The 18,981-nt window shown below is 40.6% G+C and overlaps 1 protein-coding gene across 1 annotated transcript in view; it reads left to right on the top strand.

The window, feature by feature from the left end:
• Positions 1 to 1,232, top strand: part of LOC142829926 (uncharacterized) — a 122,006-nt gene extending 120,774 nt beyond the window's left edge. Inside the window, exon 5 of the transcript XR_012904859.1 lies at positions 1,009 to 1,232. The gene's annotated coding sequence lies outside the window, so the exon portion shown is untranslated. The remainder of the gene's footprint in view (positions 1 to 1,008) is intronic.
• Positions 1,233 to 18,981: the final 17,749 nt, after the last annotated feature.

Raw genomic sequence — 18,981 nt, forward strand, 5'->3', positions numbered from 1 at the left:
GCATCAGGAAGATTGATTCCTTGTTCTTCTGAGTTACAGATCAACTCCAACAGTAGTTTCTGGATATTGTACAGCATAAGTCCTGAACTATTCCAAATTTGGAAAAGAACCTATTTCCAAAGTGGTCAGACATAAAGAGGAGTCAAAGGAGATAAAAAGGCAAAAAGAACTTCCCAACACTTTTATATCCAACATCACTTAGTTTAACAACTGCCAGGTCTAGAACTTGGTGAGTGTGTTTTCTTCAAACTTGAAGAAAAAAGATGAAGAACTCCTTCTATCATAAAAAGAACTTATGTCCAGATTATTCAAGATCAAGAATGACAGTGAAGAGTTCAACAGAAACTGAGATGATCATTTACGAGCAGTTATGGATCTTCAGTGTCTGAATTGGGAAAGCATAGCTATTATTATCTGTAAGAACTGTCTCTGAGGAGCAGATTTAATCAACATGGTAGTAAAAATTCCAGCAGCTGCTGAAGCCTTTATACCAGAGTTCCTAAAGTATTAGCACTGATTCAGCCTCAGAATGAACCTTTCATATACAAAGATTCTGTGTCTGGAGTTTCTAGTCTATTGAATTCCTGTTAGTGGGGCCTTTCATTTCTGCTAAAGCTTAGATGAGATGTAGTAAATGGAAGTTTTATGTAGTAAATGGCTAGTGAATACTAAGTGACCTGGTTTATAGCACTTTGTTGCCTTCAATACTGGTAACTGTGAGCATTCAAAAATCACTAACTAGACCTGAAAAATCATAAGACCAGCTTAAGAATGAGATTTATAAAAATAATTTTTGGGATCATTTTGTTTTGGGGTATTTGAAGCTTTAGATTTAACATTTTCAAACTGTTGTCCACAGCCTTCAGGACTAAAAAATTACTTTAAATAAAATATGAGATTCTCAGATAATCATATGATTCTAGAAATGGAGTTTTAAGAAAAACACCAAATATTGTGAGGTGGCAATCCCATGTCTTCTCAACTTTGTTTTCCATTTCATATCTTCAGAATAGTTGTCATCTTTGCTAGACTGGAATTACAAGAATGTGCATTGGAAGCAGCAGAGCACAGACGACTGAAATCAGATATACAAATGATCTTCATCTGGATTATCATTTTAATCAGATCATATGATTCATATCATATTGCATCAGACCATGTAACTTGTTTTCAGAATTGCTCCTTGTTGAAATCTGATAGGATGTTTATTTGGCAATTGACCTTTTTTTATATAATCATGAATAAAATGGCTTTCAACTTTTGTTTATAAAAGAGAGGAAGCATTTGAATTCTGTGAGTAAATATCTATTTGCCTAACCACAACCACATGCCCTATTGATATAGCAATTTTTCTTAGCTGAAGGCTTATAGATATTCATTACTTTTAAGTGATAAGCAGACCTTTCAGCTTTCAAACATAGAAACCCAAGATTTCTTTTTTAAAGAGGGAAGGGGGGGGGGGGAAGACAGAGAGAGAGAGAGAGAATGCAGATGAGAAGACTGAAATCACAACAGTCAGAAAGTAGGTACAGAGAACATAGATCAGAAATGTATGGTAGTGTATACTTAAATTTTGAAGCTGCAAATGGTCTACTGTAATATGACTAGCTTTTTAAAAGCAGAAGAGGATGTTTAATGAGGAATTGTGTTATGAAATAGGGATGTTGTATAGCTTTAGCCCATACTAGGTTAAAGATACTGCTGAAAGATACTGAGACAGGCTGCATGCAAATCAATGTGAAAACACTTTGAACCTATCTAATAATCATTATGCACTGTTGCATCCATTGTGAAAGATCCATTTTGAGTGCTTTCAGCTAAGAAATTGGAGTACTGCAGAGCTATTTTATTCAAGTTACTCACCTATCAAGCACCTGCAACTCCACTGACTTAATTTAGACTTGTTGCTGCTCATTACAACTGAAAATTAAGTCCCAATAATATTTTTAGCCACTGCCACTTTATGTTGTTGACTATTTTAAAATAGTTTCATTGCATTTGAAACACAGTTTACTGCTTTTCCACTGCTTAAAATAAGGCTGGCTGAGTTTGTTCTTGAAAAAAAACACCCTACACCTTGACTCTCTTTCTGAAATGTGAAAACTTACCACAAATAGTTTGAAAAAGAAACTTCCACCACATGTGCACATACCACTTAAAGTTTATTTTTATGCACCTCTGTGCTGTTTCTTCATGTCTGGACCCTGAAGGAAAAATAATGAAATAAATGTAACAAAGCATACACGGAAGTGTCATGATATATAAAAAGAATCAGTCCATTTTAAATGTTGGTTTAAGGTTGAATGATGAGCTAATATAAACCTGATAAGATTACCATCTAGACAAAAAAACATAGAAAAGGTAGGCATGGGACATCCAGGAAGAGACCTAAATTGAGCACAGCTTTTAAGTGTGCATAGATGCAGAAATCAAATTATGCAGCTACAATAGGGGTATGTTTACACTACAGAATTTTGTCAGAAAAATGGACGTTTTTCCTGACAAAGCCTGTGTTACATCCACACTGCAATAGCGTTCTTCTGAAAGTAAATTGAAAGAACAGAGGGATTTTTCCCAGCATTGGTAATGTTCTTTCTACAAGGAAGAAGCCCTTTTCTGAAGGTAGCTGTCAAAGTAGGAATAAGACCCTCCGGAAAAGGGCACTTTTTCCGGAGGATTGGGGCCAGTGTAGACGCTCTTTTCCGGCTTTTTTAAAAGCCAGAAAAAAGCGGCGGACATTTTTATTTAAATGCCGTGGGGGATATTTAAATCCCCCGCGGATTTCCCTACGACGACTGGTGAAATTTACATGCCCCTTCCGGAAAAGGGGCCAGTGTAGACGAGCCCTGTAAGTGTAGTTACTGGAACATTGGGGGACTGCCCCTCAATGTTCCCTCGAGGTATATGTTTACTAAATTTAATGTGTAAAATATAGTCTTGTGGTTTTCACTGCAATTTACGTCTTAAGTTTTATTTATACGTGTCCTATTCCCCTGAGAGCTGACACTACAGGTGATTAGATACTGGAAAGAGGGTCCGCACCTGAGATACCATCCTTTTAAAATGGGTGAGCACAACTTTAAGTAGTTCTGGGAAGCTAACTTGAATAGTCTTTCTAAATTTTGTTAAATATCAGTAACAATCCAGCCTGGCAGGAAAGGCATCTAAAACGGGCCTTCAACCGGCTGAATGCCCCCTCCGTGATGATGCAGGCCCTGCTGAGCTTGGCATTAAAGGCCTGTCGGGAGGGGTTGAGGTATCCTGTGTAGGGTTTGATCAGCCAGGATTGTAGGGGATAGGCCGCATTCCCCACCAGGCACACAGGCATGTCCACATCCCCAACCCTAATGTGGTGGTCGAGGAAGAAAGTCCTGGCGTGCAGCCTTTGGCACATGGAGGAGTTGCAGTAAACCCACGCGTCGTGTGCTTTGCCGGACCTGCCCACATTAATGTCCATGAACTGGCCCTGGTGGTAAGACACAGCCTGCAGGATGACCAAGAAGTATCCCTTCTGGTTGATGTACAGGGAGGCCTGGTGTTGCAGGGCACGGATGGGGATGTGGGTCCCATCGATTGCCTCCCCGCAGTTGGGGATGCCCAGGGCGTCAAACCCCTCAATCACTGCATCCAAATCAGTGAGGCGGATGACTCTGTGGAGCAGCACTCTAATGATGGCCTTGACCACCTGCAGAGGGACACACAAAACCGAGAATCACTGGGGTGCCAGGGTGGCTGAGAGTGCTCCTTCCCCGCCACTGCCCCGTGCCCCCACTCCGCAGGAGCAACCCCCCCTGCAATCCTGGCCACCGCAGGCAGTCCATAGTGCAGCTGGGACAAAACAAACCCTCCCAGGGAGGGGACTTGCACCACCTCCCTCCCTTTTCCCTAGGGCAGCCCATCCCCTCCTTGCACCCTCCCTCCCCCAGCACAGTGGCTAGAGACTGCCATACCCGCATGAGCACTGCTCTGATGGTGGATCTCCCCACGCCGAACTGGTTCACCACAGATTGGTAGCTATCCGGCGTAGAGAGCTTCCAGAGGATGATGGCCACACACTTCTGGAGGGAATGGTGGGCCTCATGTGCATGTCCTGTTGCCGCAGAGCAGGGGTGAGGCACTCACAGAGCTCGAGGAAAGTGTACTTCTTCATCCTGAAGTTCCAGGTCTATTTTTGTTCTCCCCAGTACTCCAAGACGATGTGGTCCCACCAGTCGCTGCTGGTGTCTAGACACCAGATGCAGCAGGGCACACTGGTGCCAGGTGCTGCTGCTGCTCCTCCCCGGCCCTGAGGGGGGTCTGGAAGAGGGCCTGGGGGTTGCGTTGCAGCAGATGCTGCCAGGCAGTCTCCAGCAATTGCAGCCAGGCTTGCCGCAAGACATACAAAATGAGCCCCAGAGTGTCCAGGGGTAGCTCTGGCTCCATGATGCCAAGTGCTGTGGTGTCCCGAGTCAGGGCAACCAAAGCAGACAGAAACAAAAATGCTTTGCTGTCCTTCAGCAAGGTAGGCAAGCAAGCAGGGAAGGCTGAGAACTGGCTGTCCAGGGGGGTCCCTTTAAGCACAACCCTCAGATAGCCTCAGGCAGCATCCACACAAAGCAACTACTGACCTGATGCCCTGCTGGAACCAGTTTCAGCTGGCCTTAAATGCAATTCAGCATCCAGTCAGTGTGGACGCGCTATTTCAAAATAGCAAAACGCTATTTCGAAATACATTTTGTGTGTAGACGCCTTATTTCGAAATACCTTATTTTGAATTAACTATTTCAAAATAAGATATTTCAAAATAACGCTGTAGTGTAGACATAACCTAACAGCTCTGAAATAAAAGGAAGAAGAGGATTGTAAAACATCTAGAAAATTGTCAACACAAACTTCATTCTGTTATATTTTCCATTGTGGAAGATTCTCTCTTTTTTTTTTTTTTTAAACTGAAGGAATAAATGTACACTGAATCTCAAGGGAAAAAGTAATAGAAAAAGAAAATGTTGGTGATATTGAAATAGGTATAAAAATTAAGCATTCCTTTTTATGTGCACTTAATGCTACTTCAAGGAATATCCCACTCAACCAAACTTTTGAAGTCAAGGAAATACATGTTGTGGAAGAACCTCGTAGATCTGGACAGAGAATGCTGTCAAACAGGGTCATCCTGATTCTGAAATATACTTCAAACCCACTACACACTTGCCATGCCTTTAGAACTTACTGTTTCTTGCAGAGGTTGCATATTGGTATATGTAATTATGATTATATATTCTTGGCCTACCATGAATCTGTAGGTTGGACAGGAGGAAGGTCTCCAAACTATAATGGGAAGTCGTGCAGAGAAAGATGAGCAAAGATGTTGATATTTTTATCCTGCATTTATAGAATGTGAATGGGTATGAGGTGATACCAGTTGCATATACCCTGTGATACATTGAAAGCACTGAACAAACATTAGCTGTTTACTCTTCGTCTCCTGATGGACATAAAAGGATCGAAGATTTTTTATTTTTTGGAGCTGCTTCCTGGCAACAGTGAGGGCCAGACATCCATGAATCTGCTGCCATCGTACCTCCTATAATCTGTTTCATATCATCCTGGAGAGTAGAGTGTGTCAGAGTGACTGAGATATGAGCCCATTGCCAATTGACCTGTAAATAACTGTTTATATACATGTTTATCCAAACCCGGCAAAGCCATACTTCTTGGGAAGAGCTAACTGTAAGGAAAGCCAAAATTTGGAAAAACAAGCTATATTTGAGTAGTAGCATAAGTGGACAAATAAATTAGTCTTTCTGGCAAATGTGAAACATTGTAATTTTTTTGGAATTCTGTTATACAGAAATGGCTTGATCAATTTCCCATAATTTCCCACAATTTTGGTCTTAGGTGAAACACAATAATTTGCAGGCAGAACGTAGTTATTTAATCAAAGTTAAAAGGTGCTTACTAATAGGCTGTGTATAGACTGGCCCCTTCTTCGGAAGAGGCATGCTAATTTCTAACTTTGGAATAGGGAAATCCGCGGGGGATTTAAATATCCCCCGTGGGATTTAAATAAACATGGCCACCGCTTTTTTTCCGGCTTGGGGAAAAGCCAGAAAAGAGCGTCCAGACTGGCGTGATCTTCCGGAATAAAGCCCTCCTGAAGTAGGAATAAGAGATCCTCCGGAAAAGGGCTTTATTCCGGAGGATCGCGCCAGTCTGGACGCTCTTTTCCAGCTTTTCCCCAAGCCGGAAAAAAAGCAGTGGCCATGTTTATTTAAATCCCGCGGGGGATATTTAAATCCCCCGCGGATTTCCCTATTCCAAAGTTAGAAATTAGCATGCCTCTTCTGAAGAAGGGGCCAGTTTAGATGTAGCCATAATGTTTATAATAGAATGGGTCTTTTTAAATTTTGGAATTATGACATTGCTCCTTAAATCATAGAAGTTTTTCTCCTTATATGATCTATTTATGAGGAAATACTGATTAGTGTCATGTTACACATTTACAGGGAAGCTAAAGACTCAAAAAGAAATAGCATTAAATAGTAAGTACAGCAGAAGTAGGAAGCCCACTAAACAACAGTAGGTCCACTGGACAACTGAGGATTGCTTTGGCTGAGGTTATAAGGAAGATTTCCAAACCCAAGTCATTCTTTTTGGGTGACACTATGAGGAGCTATCCCACCTTAAGGTGTCATTAGAGGAGGTTTTAGAACAAATAGATAAATTAAACTGCAGTAAGTGATAAGAACCAGATGGTATTCACCCAGAGTTCTGAAGGAACTCAGATGTGAAATTGAAGAGCTAATAATTGTGATTCATAAGCTTTCTTTTAAATCAGCCCTTCTAACAAATGACTGTTGGATAGTTGATGTGACCCCAATTTTTAAAAGAGGTGATCCTGGCAATCACAAGCTAGGAAATCTGATTTCAGTATTGGGCAAATTGGTTGAAACCATAGTAAAGAGCAGAATTGTCAGACACTTGAACATAATTTTTTTGGGAAGAATCAACATTGTTTTTGCAAAAGGAAAAGCATGCCTCTCCAATCTACTAGAATTCTTTGAGGAATTCAACAAGAATATGGGCAAAAGGAATCCAGTGGATATAGTGTACTTTGATTTTCAGAAAACCTTTGACAAGGTCCCTTAACAAAGGTTCTTAAGCAAAGTAAGCTGTTATTGGGTACAAGGAAAGATCCTCTGATGGATTGGTTACTGGTTAAAAGATAGGAAACCATAGCGGGGAATAAATGGTCATTTATCCAAATGGAACGAGGTAAATAGTGGTCTTCCCACACTCCTATTCAAACATTTTCGCGATTGGGGCTTTTTTGCAGAAAACAAATCTGAGCTGTCTACACTGGCCCTTTTGTGCAAAAGTTTTGCCTGAATGGGAGCAGCATAGTATTTCTGCAAAAAGCACTGATTTCTTACAGTAGGAAGTCAGTTCTTTTGCGGAAATTCAAGCAGCCAGTGTAGACAGCTGGCAAGTTTTTCCAGAAAAGCAGCTGATTTTCCGGAAAAACTGGCCAATCTAGACACAGCCGATAAGTTCATGGAGGATAGGTCCATCAATGGCTATGAGCCAGGATGGGCAGGGTTGAAGTTCTGCCCCTTTTTTTGCCAGAAGCTGGGAGTGGGTGATGGATGGCTCATTTGATGATCACCTGTTCTATGCATTTCTTTCTGGGGCACATGGCAGTGGACAGTGTCAGAAGATAGGATTCTGGACTAGGCAGACCTTTGGTCTCACCCACTATGGCCCTTCTTAAAACAGAAGGGAATTTGTTACAAGTATCAACATATTTTAATCTGAGATCTCCTTTAAAAGAGCACTTTAATTTGGAATTCCAGTATCAGTCATTTTGAAGTAGTCACCCTTTTGTAAAATCTGGGATCAGGAGTTATCTGGCAAAAATCCTTAAACTAAACAGCATTAATCCATTATCCAGGCTCAGTTTTTTTCCTAGACTGAACTCATTAATCTGGTAACTCTCTAGACTGACAGAACAGCTAGACTAAAGTAAGATTCTGGTTCTGGAGACCATTTCATAATACCGTGTCTCCACCCATTTGGTATTTTATCCAATCAGCCTCTTTGTCCCTTCATGTAGCTTTATTTATTTATTTTCAGGATACATGCAGTTTATTTTTCCCTTTCTAGAGTAAATCATTACTTATTATTTCTGATCACCCACATACCACTTAAAATAAACCAGAATTAGAGCCCAAATAACTTAGGGCTTCTCTTCACTGCATTGTTTAATTGAGCTATGACTTGTTTTGCCCCTAAATTGATTTGCATTGGTGCTCCATACACACAAATCACTAACTTAAATTGGAGGAGAAAAGGTCAAATCCTGCTCATCAGAACTCTTCAAATAATTAATTTGGTTTGCAGGCGTTTCCAGAAAAATAGTAGCAAGTAGTAGTTTTTGGTCAAATAGCGTTTCATTTGACCTAAAACAGAATATTTCCTTTTGATTTCAAGAATTTAAAATGTCTTTAATTTTGAATCAAATTAAATAAAAGTTCAGAATACACTTATTTTAAATTGAAAAATCAAAACTAATTTAAAAAAATTCCAGTACAAACCATTGAATGTTATTTCAGATTTTTTTTTTTTGACCTAAACAACTTGGGAAATCTATACAGATGTTTGAAATGTTTCAGTGTCACTGCATCTGTAGTTGCCACTGAATTTATTTATTTTTTATTGAATAGTTTACTTCTCAAGCTTTAGCTAGTAATGGAGTTGAGATGTAACCGCTTGAATTACAACTCATCAGCGCTTATCAAATCATTCTGCGTAGTTCCAGCGTGTTGCAGTGCTACTTTAGTGCATGAACTTACACTAATAATACAGTGAAGATAAAAAGTTACTGTTTATCCACTTTTTGGTGAACAGTTCTGCCTCCCTTCCAGTACTACCTTCATAAAACCACATTCAGTTATATAAAATACCAAATAGCAGCACTTACAAACCTCCTTCGATGGCCTAAAATGGAGTCCTATGCTATGGGTTCTCATGGATCCAGAAAAAACTTTATAGCTTTCAGATATTTTTTTGCTCCTACTGAAGACAGTCTGCAGATGATTGGAGAAGCTCCAGCTTTCACAAAATTTTTGACAGCATGGGGAGAACCCCTCTGATTGACTGCTTTCCCACCTCCTACTGAAGAGCAACCAACCACAGCTGCTGCAGGAGGTAGAATGAGCAATTTCCCTATCCCTCGGGATACAGAGTTGTTACAGGTGAGGGGGAGCAACTGATACCATATTCATAGTGTGGGAAGAAGAAGCAAAAAAAGTCTAGCATCCGAGAGTGGCTCTTCACACTCACTTGGACACCCATTGTGGGGAAATACAAATTGGCTCATTTCTGTCCTTCCTCCTCTCTCTTCTCACCAATGCTGCAATATCAGGGCTACAAGGAGGGAGAACAGGACTTCCCCTGAAATTTCCCACCTCTACACAATCTTATGGGAAGGGTATAGGAGGAGCAGAGGTATGTTCAGGGGCAAATGGGCTGCAGTATTGTTGTACAGCTTTGTGAGTGGAGACCATGGAGTGTGTCGATGGGACAAAATGTACTGATTTGTGGTTGGGTGTGAAGAATGATATAGGAGGAGAGTCACAGAAAAAAGGGATTATAGAAAGAAGACACAGATGAAGCCTGGCAAAGGGTCACAGCAGCATTCTGCATGGCTGGACACAGATAAGTAAGGGCAGGCTTGGGGAGAAGAGGACCAGAAGGAACCCCACACAGCTAGAAGTTTACAATCAATACTAGTTTCTCACCATGGAAACTATGAAGGATACCTCTCAATATCCAATTGGTCCAAGAGAATGGAGAGATGCACCTGTGGATGCTCACCCCGACCTGTACAAGAATCAAGCTTGCCCACTCTGATGAAGTGGGGATTGTATTTGCTCTTTTTACTTGCGATGTTGCATGTGATTTCTACTGTCCTGTAATAATCCTATGTGTGTGCCACAGTTTCCCTGGGCACTGCCCTCATACCTAGATGGTGATGGGAATGTTGGTGTGATAGCCTGTCCTATGTATATAATGGCTGATGCTTCTGTAACCTGAGTCTAGCAGAGGCTGTAACAAGGAGGCTGGACAAAGGTCAGAGATGGGGCATGCTTCAGGACTGGGATGGGCTTCTGAGTGTGTGAGTTAGTCTCCCTGGTTTGGGGGTGCAGAGGTGGGAGGCAGGGCCCTTAGCTGAGCTCCCTCTCCCCAAGATGGATTATACAGACAGCTTCTGGTTTCTGAGCTGACAACTCTGCTCTATGCGATATCCCTGTGGATTAATAAACCTTCTGTTCTACCTGCTGACTGGGAGTCAGATCTGACTGTGGATGGGAGTGCAGGGCCCAGTAACTCCCCTACTCTTCTGTGACACCCACAGAGGTCTCCAATCATCTGAGAGACACAAACAGTCTTTCCTGGAGATTAAACATTCAGAAGAATTGAAAGAACATTCCGCAAATGACAGGGAGACAACAGAACAGCCACTATGCAATCATTTCTGAGATCCTTCCTCTCCCACAGGGCACAGAGAACAGAAAACAGAAGCATCTGGATGTAAACCACTAGCTAGCTAAATGGTAAACAATGGAGAATTTTGGTTTTGTTGAACATTGGTCCTCCTTTTATGGGCAGAGGTGGCTTGGTCATTTGGATTGCCTCCAGTTCAGTAGAAAGAACAGCAGTTTCCTCAGGGACAGCCTGACTAGAGTAATTAGGAGTTAAACTAATAACAAAAGAGGAGTGTTAAAAGAAGGACAATATAGCCTTCACTTAGCACAAAACTGAGATCTTGAGATGAAAGTTAATCAAGGAACCAAAGGACACGAAGAGAAAAAAATCTTTAATTGTCTATAGACCAATGGTAAGAGTCTAGATAACAGATGAGGGAAATTGGGATTGCTTATTATTGGCATAAACTTGATTTAGTTGGTATTACTGAAACCTGGTGAGCTGATTTCCATGACTAGAATGTTAAAATCAATAGTTATAACCTACTTAGAAAGGATCCAATGAGCAAAAGGGGGCAGGAAATGTAAAAAAACCTGGCATTTCTTGTTTCCCAGTTATTGATAACTCACAGGAAAATTATCTTGAATGATTATGGATCCTTCCTGATAGAGCACAACATGGGATATTACTTGGACTCTGTTACAATCAAATCACAAGATGAGCAACTCCTAAATGTAATGAGTCATGGAAAAAGTGAGTGAGCTGCTGGAGGTCTTATGATGCCAGTGCTAAATCATCTTTGGAATTTCAAAATTCAAAAAGTGTTGCATCCGACATGGGACATTGCTACATTAGACCTCACTTTGATAGATAAAGAGGAACTGACCACAGAACTAAAAACTAATGGCAACTTAGGTACAAGGGTTCATCACTTGTTCCAATTTATAATGGACAAAGACAATAAAGTCTAGACTACAAACACGTATATTTGGTACTTTAAAAGGGCCAGTTACCCAAAGTTGAAAACAATTATGAGCTAAATCATTTGGGAAAAGTATTTTATCAGAAAATGTGAGTAATAAATGAAATTAAGTATCCTTTACTAGATGCTCCAAATTCATAATCCCACAACTGAGGAAGAAGGCTGTGCTTGTTAAAAACCCACCTGGTTTAGAGGGAAAGTGAAGGCTGCTATAAAATATATATATATATATATATATATAAATGGAAGAAAGGGGAATTTAATAATGGTTGTAAATCTGAACCTAAGACTTATAGAAAACCGATAAAGGAAGCAAAGGGGCATTTGATTGATAAAGATAACAGTAATGAGGTAATATATATATTTCTGCAAGGCATTTGCCTTGGCATATGACTTCTTAAAGAACTACAATGATATAACAATAATATGGCATACATTAAATGTATTAAAAATTGGTTAATTGATAGGTCTCAAAATGTGATTGTAAAGGAGGAATCATAATTGAGCAGGTATGTTTTCGGTGGGATCCCACAAAGATCAATTTTTAGCTCTATGCTATTTATCTTTTTTTTAATCGATGACCTGGAAGAAAATATAAAATCGTCATTGATTAAGTTTGCAGATGACACACAAATTCAGGGTATGGTAAATAATAAAAAGGACAGATAAATGATAGAGTGATCTGGACCATTTGTTAACCTGGGCAGATGCAAACAATATACATTTCAATATGGCTTATGTTAATTTATACATTTAGGAATAAAGAACATAGTCCATACTTACAAGATGGGGGATTTTAATCAAAGGAAGCAATGACCCTAAAAAGGACTAGGAGATTGTGGTGAGTAATCAACTAAACATGAGTTCCCAATGTGATGCTGTGGCCAAAAAAGGGCTAATGGAGTCCTTGGATGCATGAATATGGAAATCTTGTGATAAAGTAGAGAAGTTATTGACCTCTCTATTAGGCACTTGTTCTCCTGGAATACTGTGTCATGTTCTTGTGTCCATAATTCCAAGAGGATATTGATAAATTATAGGAAGTTCAGGGAAGAACCATGAGACTGATTAAAGGATTAGAAAACATGCCTTACACAGACTTTAAGTAGCTCAATATATTTAGTTTAAAAAGAAAAGGTTAAAGTGTGACTTGAATACAGCCTATAAGTGCCTGTTTGGAGACCAAATATTTGATAATAGACTCTTCATCAACCAGACAATGACCGGAAGATGACGATAGACAAATTGAGTGTAGAAATAAGCTGTGCACTTCTAACAGTTAGGGTAATTTACCGTTGAAACAATTTACCTCATCACTGCCAAATTTTAACACGGATTTGATTTTTTTAAAATAATTATTTAAAGGAATTATTTTGGGGGATTGTATGGCCTGTGTTAAACAGATGACACTAGGTGATCATAGTGATCCTATCTGGCCTTGAAATGTATGCAGTTCATATAATTAGGGAGTGCAATGGGGAAAATAATTTCTCTGTATAAATTGGTAGTGCTAATTAGCACACATATATTGGTAGTAGGAAGGGAGAACTGAAAAATTAGAAGAAACCCCAAAAATACTGTTTTAAAAAACTCATGCTTTTGTGGGGTCTGACTTATGATTTTGGAATTGTTGGGGTTGTCAATACTGCTTACTTAGAGTTGCCCCAAATTAAGTAAATGCAATTGAAGACAGGTAGGATGAAATTAGCTCTACATCGGTTACCCGGCAGTTGGATTCTCCTTTCGCTTAAACCTTTAAACATAACTCAGTGGAGATGTTAACTAATGGTAATTATTCATTACTACGCTAACCATTTTGCAAATCTACCTGTTAGAGTTTTCACATTCCCTATGGCAGCTTGCTCTGTCATCTACAGTACCAGTGGAGATTGCATTTTTAAGACACCCGCTCTCACTGAAGTTAATTTAGACTTATGGTGATGTAATTGAAGGGAGAATTTGATCCACTAGATTGGATTTTTTTTCCACAATTTCTTTCTTTTTTAGAAAATATGAAAGTTTAAAGAGAAAGTTAGATTTTTTAAATTATTTTTAGAATGGATTTTAAAATGGAAAGGTAAATGCCAGCCAGGACTTGTAAAAATAGCTTTCCAATTACCTCATTACTTCAACAACTCATAAGCTGATAGAGCCTGATTCTTCTCTCACTTAAATGAGAGCAACTTCCCAGACTTCTTTGTAATTACACAACAGTATCAGGGGCAATACAAGCCTTTAGTTCACAAAAAACAAAAACTGCTTAAAGAGAGAACTGCCTGAGAGTGTTGGATTATAGTAACATATAAATGTTAAAACATTTCCTCAAAAAGTGCAATTAAAATACATATCTCCTAAATATACTGAGAATTTATAAAAGATCCAAGGACAGAGTCTCACTAAAAACATGAAGACATGAAATCACATCCTTAGCTAGTGGAAATTGATTTTGCGCCACTGAATTCAGGGGAGCCATGTCGATTTATGCCAGCTGAGCATCTGGCCATGGTGCATTTAGGTAGTATATTCTTAAAGAGATAGAAAGTAGAGTCTGTACCGGGAGACTGATGTGAGACAGATGGAAACAAATGACTAGGGCAAGCCACAGAAGTGAGAACCATCTTCTGAAAGACAAATGAATGCATGAGAAGCTACTCAGCTATACAGTGAATGAGAGCAAGTATATTTTAGTAGTTCCCTCTCTCCAGAGACCTTCAGTTGAATTTAGTTACAAGGGCTGGTGAAAGAGAAGAGGAGAAAAATATTCTTGCAACTAGTTCAAGGGTGTAGTAAATCAAATTAAATCTCTTTCCAAAAGCCCCACAAACCTGCACATCCATCATTTCTGCAAGAAGCATGAATCCTGCACTGTTCTGCAGTTTTGTGATGAGCATTATGAACACAATACGTCTGATTCTGCAGTATTTCAAGAGCTATGAAATGGCACATTAAGGTGGATTGTTGGCATTCACAGAGCAAGTGAACATGGTGGTATGCCACTTCTGGGCCTGAGAAACAAGCACAGACTGATAAGATCACATTGCTATTCAGGTATTAGATGATGAGCAGTGGCTGAAGAGCTTTGAGCTGTGCAAGACCATATTCATGAAATATAGTGCAGCGCTTGCCCCAGCCTTCCAGTGCAGCAACAGCAAAATGAGAGCTAAACTCACTGTGGAAAAGCAAATGGCAATCACTGTGTGGAAACTTGCAATGCCAGATCAGTCAGGAATCAACTAATTTGAAGTTGGGAAAGCCACCATGGGAGTTGCAGTGATTAAAGTGTGAAGGGCCATTAATTGTGTCCTGCTATGAAGAACTGTGACTCTGGGCAGTGTGTGGGAAATAATAGATGGTTTTGCAGCAATGGCATTCCCAAACTGCAGTGAAGGGGGAGATGGCACACATATCCTTATTTTGGCACCAGACCACCTTGCTGTGGAGTGCATCCACAGAAACGGCTACTTTTCCATAGTATTGCAAGTGTTGGTGGATCACCAGGGTCATTTCACTGACATCAGTGTGGGCTGGTCAAGAAAGGTGCATGAAAGATGCACCTTTAAGAAAATGGGACTGTATAGAAAACTGTAAGAAGGGGCTTTTTTATATACCAGAGTACCTCCACTGGGTGTGTTGAAATGCCAACAGTCATCCTGGGAGACCCAGCCTATCCCTTACTCTCATGGTTTGTGAAGCTGTACACTGACCATCTCAACAACATCAAGGAGTACTTCAGCAACAGGCTCGGCAAGTGCAGAATGACTGTTGAATGTGCTTTTGGCTATTTGAAGGGCTGCTGACATTGTTTACTCATAAGATTAGATTTGAATGAAGAAAATATCCCCATGGTCATAGCTGCCTGCTGTGCCCTTCATAATATCTGTGAAGCAAAGGGGGAGTAGTCTCTACAAGAATGGGGTACAGAAGTGGATCAGCTGTCTGCCGAATTAGAGCAACCAGATACCAGGGCTATAAAAAAAAGAGCTCAACAGGAAACTATATGGCCTAGGAAGGCTTAAGAATGAGCACAGTGATGTATGTTGTGGCAGTGTGCTGTGCCATCATGGGTTTTTTTCCACCTTGGTATGAATCTTATAAGGAGTGCTGCATGTTTGATACAACATAAAAAATGCACCTATTGCTGTTATCTGTGAATAATGTCAGCCCCAGCTACCATATGTTGCAGACTAATAAAGATGAATTAAGTTTCCATAAATAGATTTTTATTCTGAACCTAAGCAAACAGACTTATTTAAAACTGAATGAAACTTTACAAATACAAGCAAAAGTAACTTTGAAGAGGAAAGAAGAGTCACTTTCATTTCAGTGAACATCCTTGGTGGAGGTATAGAAGGGGTGTTGCTGCTAACAATGAACTGAAGCTGTTTGTCTCCATTACATTTTGGTTTGCCTGCTACAGCTCCTTGATCTTCACATAGCACTGCTTCATGTCCTTTCATAGCCCTTCTCCCCCATTCCCCAAGTGATGTAGCTATAGATGTTGACTTTTCTATGGCTGTATCAGAGCTGTGCCTGCACAGCCTCCTCTCCCCATGAAGTCAGGAGATCCACCACTAGGGCTACGTCTACACTGGCCCCTTTTCCGGAAGGGGCATGTAAATTTCAGCAGTCGTCGTAGGGAAATCCGCGGGGGATTTAAATATCCCCCGCGGCATTTAAATAAAAATGTCCGCCGCTTTTTTCCGGCTTTTAAAAAAGCCGGAAAAGAGCGTCTAGACTGGCCCCGATCCTCCGGAAAAAGTGCCCTTTTCCGGAGGCTCTTATTCCTACTTCAAAGTAGGAATAAAAGCCTCCGGAAAAGGGCACTTTTTCCGGAGGATCGGGGCCAGTCTAGACGCTCTTTTCCGGCTTTTTTAAAAGCCGGAAAAAAGCGGCGGACATTTTTATTTAAATGCCGCGGGGGATATTTAAATCCCCCGCGGATTTCCCTACGACGACTGCTGAAATTTACATGCCCCTTCCGGAAAAGGGGCTAGTGTAGACGTAGCCTAGGGGTTTAGTTTCTATGATTTATTACTCACATGATCTTGTTCACATCTAAAAATGGCTGACAAAATCTTAGCCTAATCCTAAGCAAGTCCTGTGGGTTGCCTCTCTAGACTTGTTGCAGGACTTGTTTTTTCTCATAGCTATAAGAATTCCTTAGGGACTTTTTTGCAATTGAGAGCACTCTTTATGGCTGAACACTCACCTTGTTCCCCAGATGAGAGGGGGGTAGTGGACAGATGTTCAGTAGAGGAGTGAAGTTTGCTTAAGGTAATAGAGACATCACTCCATAGGCTAAATAATGTTTTGTCCTAGGCTCTTTTGACTGGGTTAGAGAGGGAGCATGATGCAAATGCCCACCACACCATCACACACACATAGGCTATGTCTACACTGGCATGATCTTGCGCAAGAACTCTTTTGCGGAAGAGTTCTTATGCAAAAACTCTTCCAGAAGAGAGCATCTACACTGGCATGTGCATTTGCGCAAGAGCATCCATGCCAGTGTAGACGCTCTCTTGCGCAAGAAAGCTCTGATGGCCATTTTAACCATAGGGCTTTCTTGTGCAAGAAATTCATGTTGCCTGTCTGCACTGGCCTCTTGCGCAAGAGGGCTTATTCCTGTGTGGGAGCTTCAGAGTTCTTGCGCAAGAAGCACTGATTTCATACATTAGAATGACAGTGTACTTGCGCAAGAACTCGCAGCCAGTGTAGACAGGCAGCAAGTTTTTCACAAGATCGCACCAATGTAGACACAGCCATAGCTCCTAGCCAATATGTCCTTTCCTAAAACAAAGAAAACTTCCTATGGATAGCCCCTAAGATAGGCAAGGAGAACTATGTAGCTCTCATGCAGCCCTGTCCAGATGTACTAATTTTTGTTCCTTTCTTTCTGCATCATGGGAGGGGTGCATTGGGTTTAAATCACATAAATGAAACACTGCTCAAGCATGAAGGACCTGAGGCTCCATTCCTGTGCACACAAAATTCCCACTGACTTTATTGTGCATGTGTGAGGGTGTCAGGGATGCAATGTTGCATCTTTAAAATTATTGGCACTGAGCTAGTCAGCTTTCTTTTAACTCACCAAGTAAATGCCATATAAAAAGCAGCTGGCAGTGTCTTTTGATCTGGAGATAGAACAGCAGTTTTGTGGACACTGGAAATAGGTTTGTCATTTTGGTTCTGAAATTTGTTAAATGCCACATTTCTCTCCCTCTGTGGTGCACTAGGTGGGTAAAAGCAGCCCCCCCCCCCCCCATCATGGTTTAACACATCTGTAGAAGAAACAGTCACACTTTGGCTGCTAGACCTGGAGAGTATGGGTACATATACACTAGCTCATTAGTTTGAGCTAGGTGGGGTAATTAGGGCAAGCGGAGTTGCAAATGAAGGCTGGGATTTAAAGATCCCGGGCTTCATTTGCATGTTCCCGGGTGCCGCCATTTTTAAATCCCCCTTAGTCCGAACTCCGTGCCCGCGGCTAGACGCGGCAAGGAGTAGGTAGTTTGAATTAAACTGCTTCCACGAGGAATAACGATAGTTTGAATTAGGATCTTTAATTCGAACTACCTACTCCGTAGCCGCGGGCACGGAGTTCAGACTAAGGGAGATTTAAAAATGGCAGCACCCAGAAACATGCAAATGAAGCCTGGGATCTTTAAATCCCGGGCTACATTTGCAACTCCGCTTGCCCTAATTACCCTGCCTTGCTCGAACTAATGAGCTAGTGTAGATGTACCCTATAAGAGGGAGCAATCTAACACTGATGGGGACAAACAGCATATATTCTAACAATGGGGCACAGCCATGGGTCCTCCATTCAACAACACCACTAGAGAAAGAGGACTATCCCATTTTCTGAAGTTGTAGTAAGACTCATTGCTGACCAAACTTCCAAGGGCAGATGAGGCATTATGACTTCCTCCACTACCTCTGGTGGGCTCCCCCTCCTTGCCCTTTTTCCCAAAGCTAGATGCCATAATTTACATCATATATGTTAACACATCTTTCACTAGGCATTCTAAATAAAAGCAGGCAAGTAATTATGGAATATACTGCCATTCATTAAAGCTTTTATATAATAACTGTCATCGCCAAACTGTGGTGTGGATTAGGATTCATCTTTGCACCTGGTGTGGTACCTTTAACCTATGAAAAGGAATGGCATTCTATTAATGTGACATTATTATTTATAGAATTTTGTAAATGAAATAACATTTTCCAGTTGGCAATTTTGAGAAATCCTGTAATTCTTGACACCCTGTAATTTACATTCAGTAATAATGTAATTTAGGCAGGAAGGAACCTTATTCTTTTTATATCCATTATTTATATTTTAACAGCCAAATTTATATCTAGATCTACCTCCATTTCCCTTTGGAACTTCCGAGTTACTCTTTATGTTATATTAAACATTAGACAAAGAGGACAGGTCTAATTAAAAGTTGAAGAAATGTACTGCTGTTAATTGAATTTGTGGTACAGTTACATTTTGCAGACCAATGTTAATCAAAGCTCCGGTTCAGAGT

The sequence above is a fragment of the Pelodiscus sinensis genome, chromosome 1, assembly GCF_049634645.1.
Source record: "Pelodiscus sinensis isolate JC-2024 chromosome 1, ASM4963464v1, whole genome shotgun sequence".
NCBI lineage: Eukaryota > Metazoa > Chordata > Testudines > Trionychidae > Pelodiscus > Pelodiscus sinensis.